Raw genomic sequence first — 4097 nt, forward strand, 5'->3', positions numbered from 1 at the left:
CATTCCTTAGCATAGTTCTTGTGATGTATCATGCATGAGTGCCGTTGTACTTGTATGTGTTGAGTTTTCAATAATTTCCAGTTGCACCTGTATAATGTAATATTGTCTCAAAGTTAAAAAGGTAAAAAGAACTTAGGTTATGTTTGGTACGTTGTGCGGAATTAGAATTAGATTGGAATTGCAATGGGATTACAATTTCATGGTATTATAATTGTTGGTCCTAGTCTTGAATTAGGGTTTGTCCAAAAGTTGTCACAGATTCAATTATCAGAATTTCAAGTGATTCTGTCATTTCTTTTATGCTCTCTAGGACTTTGTAATAGAATTGGAGTTCAATGTATTTGGGTTAGATTATTTGCTTATGTTTTGTTCTTGTCCCATGCTTTTGTTCACACCGACCTAACTTAGGTCCAAGTCTATATGATGGACCACTGTACGTTTACAAAGAAAAGGAAAAAAACACCAATAAAGCTCCCTCAGAAATCCCATGGAAAATGAGATTTTAGCGTGTACCAGCTGGTGAGGTCTTTGGTATAGTTGACCCGTCTGTCTCGGGCATATTGTAATATCCTTCCTTTTTTGTGATAAAATTCCACTCTATTACTAAGGTATTAGTTAGATCTTTCAATGCCTGATCAGATCATAAATATTTTATTTGATTGGATCTGATTCGATAATTCGATGGATTTTTTTAAAGTGAATTCATATCTGATTTATTAATTAACAATCCATAAAAGTGTAATTAATTTTTTATAAAAAAAAGGAAAAATAATTAATGTAAAAGGAGAATAAAAAACAATGATTAGAAAAAAAATGATAGAAAAAAAAAAAAGATAAATAAAATATGGAAGGAAAAAAAAATCATTTACTCTTTGTTAATGAATAAATATTATATGACATTATTAATATGTATATTAAGAGATTTATTAATATATGGACGAGAACACCACACTATTGTACATATAACATTATCATTATTTTTTTGTTTTGTTACATTGAATCTAAATTTGATAGGAGTATGGTATATATATAAATTTAGTCAGATTGAATTATTATCGAATTGACATAAATTCATATATGAATTGTTAAGGAATCGAATTCGGGTCGTAATCGAGTTATAGATTTTTTGTTCAATTCATATCCGAGTAATCGGATCGAATTCGGGCCATGTTATGTAAAGAATATTAGTGTTTTTTTTTTCTTTGATAATTGGAGTGTACGCCCGGACTAATCCACGAAACTCGTCCAAAGCAAATCCTAAATGACCCTAAATCAACCATGCACAGGCTTCAAGCCAGATTAATAATGGTACAATTGATGTAAAGATTAGTGTTCATCATTGGCAGATTAAGATTTTTTATTTTTTTATTTTTAATGTTTTTGGAAATATAAAGGCGTAGGTAGCCTTATCAAGCCATTGTGTGACCATATGGATTTTTAGATTAGTGAACTTCGCAAATTTCTGGGTAATTAGAAAGTTTCACACATTCTTGTTACATGCTCATATTTTATATATATGCAGGTTTATATATACGGAGGGCTTTCACAGGCGACTGCCTGAACGCCGACCTTCCAGTCCGCCATCACCTTCGCCAGGCGGTTCTTCATATAACAGGCCTTAGCATAGTTCGAGTTATGTATCATCATGTGTTTCCTTTTCAAAAATTGCCGGTTCCTCCTATACTGTAATATATATATATATATATTTTCCGCGTAAGTAATAATGTATTGTAATATTGTTGGTAGGTAAAAGCTAGGAAAAATGAATAAAATAACTAAATACATACAAGTACCCATATACACACTAAAGCATAGATAATAACATGGTTAGTGCTTGTTTTTGTTGTCAAGAATAACAGAAAATATGTTTGATTTATTTTATTTTTTATTTTTTAGAAATTTAAGCAAGTATATTGATGTATAGATACTTGCGCTTGGCCGAGCCAATATTGATAGTTCAATTAATAAAGTAACAAAGCAAAAAGAAAATAATTGCAAAGCAATATGCTAAATTAATTAGTGTAAGAAATATAAATTTTTAACTAACCAAAATATTGTCTGGTAATATTTTCATTGACTACAGTATATCTTTGTATTTTGAAAGTAATGCCTTCATAAATTACACTAATAAATTTAAATAAAAAGAAGAGAAAAAAATTACACCCTACGAAATGGCTGTATGCGAACACCTTACTAATGGGCTTGGCCAACCCATTTAAAACAAAAGAGTACTAAAAAGTTGTGAGGGTAGGCCTAAACAAAGACAAAGAAGTCCGTCAAGAAATTGACAATTAGCATGGCCTATAAGCCCAAAAGGTTTAATTTATAATCAAACAATTAGCATGGCCCATAAGCCCAAAAGGCATGGCCCATAGTAGAATGGCTGTAACCCATTCCTTCGGAATAAAACTCCGATGACTCTGGAAGTCTAATTCAGTATCCAAATGCCACAATAAACCTTTTGCCTCAGGAGAGGACAATTTGAGGCAGAGAATAGATTCCATTCCATTCCATTCCATTACGAAGACAGATGCTTCATATTTGCTCTGTATAGACCTAGAATCGAGTTTTGACTTCAAAATTGTATACAAAAGTTGTGCAAAATTTCAAAACTGAGATAGAAAAACACCATACGACAAAAGTGTTGCACAATTCATTTTTATTTTTTTATTTTTATAATTGAATTTACCAATCCACCTACTCCTTTTGTTGTACACATATTTTTTATTTTTATTATTATTATTTTTTTCACAGACAAGAATTTTATAGAATTAAAAAAGGGATAACCCATTAGGTCAATGACTAGAACCATCTGAAATGCTCCATACATAATGGAATGTCATACCCAACTCAGTACTTAGTTTGCGCCTCAACACTCACATTACAGAAAAACAGATTAGGAATAACTCATTACATCAATAGCCATACTCTTCTGAATAGATTCTGGGATTTATACATAAACTATTTCTCTAATTTGTTTCTCATTGACCATCTAGCCAATTGGTGAGCAACCCCATTCGCACCACTAGGTACGTAGCGAACAGCAAAACGGTTCCCCGTCGCCATATGTGCTGATCCAGTACCTTTGCCATTAACTGTTTAATCACAATTTCAGCGTCCCCCTCAAATATGACGTTGTCAAAACCCCAGTAGAGAAAGCCCTTTTTAGAACCAAAGCTTCAGCTGGCTCACCAATACACATATGTAACAACTATATCTAAATAAAAATTAACACTCAACTAACCTAATATTTAGTAGCTAGGTATAACTCCCATTAAACCATTACTAGTTGTAATACTCGTACCTCCATTAACCCTAATAAAAAACTCCCATTAACATAAATTTAAACAACCACTAAGAAATATTCATGACTTTAAAAGACATTAAAAAATATAATTAAGTTTAATTTCTAACAATAGTAATTACTCGGATATTGTAGACTTTTCCCTTAATCAATAATGAAATGATCACTAATCACCATAAAGCCTCGTTTGGGTGGGAAGATTTGGGGGATAGGGAAAGAAAGGAGAAAAAAGGATAAGGAATGTTGTGTTTGGATGGGAGCATTTGAGGAGAGAAGGAAGTGGTGATGCCGGTGGTTGTGGAGGTTCCAATAAGGTGGCGATGGAAGGATCAATTTCACCGATAGAGAGAAATTACAAATCCATAACTATTCTAGAGAGAGAAGATACATATAGAAGAAGAGAGACAACAGAAAATTATAGAGAGACAAAGTGTATATATAGAAAGATTGTCTTTATGGAGTATTGCATCAGAATAAATATGAAGTTCAGATCGGAAGAAAATGCAGCGGCGTCTCCTCCGATTTCAACCGAATACCACTTAAATGTTTCTCTCCAAATATCGTTGAAATTCTTTCTCTCTCCAGTTTCTGTGGAATTTTGCGTATCGACGATTTGCAGCGGCTATTGCAGAGGAAGTGGAGGACTTAGAGGTTTTTGGATGATGATGATGAGTTCGGTGCGGCGGTGAAAGAACGTACCGGTGAGTCTAGGATAGTGGCCAGAGGCTGTGACAAGGTTAAGAGGAGCAAGGAGGATCGGCCATGACCCAAACCCGGACTGGACTAGGGCTTC

The sequence above is a fragment of the Cornus florida genome, unplaced genomic scaffold (genome assembly GCF_030987335.1).
Source record: "Cornus florida cultivar Cherokee Brave unplaced genomic scaffold, ASM3098733v1 CherokeeBrave_3.0.0_Hap2_Chr04, whole genome shotgun sequence".
Lineage (NCBI taxonomy): Eukaryota > Viridiplantae > Streptophyta > Magnoliopsida > Cornales > Cornaceae > Cornus > Cornus florida.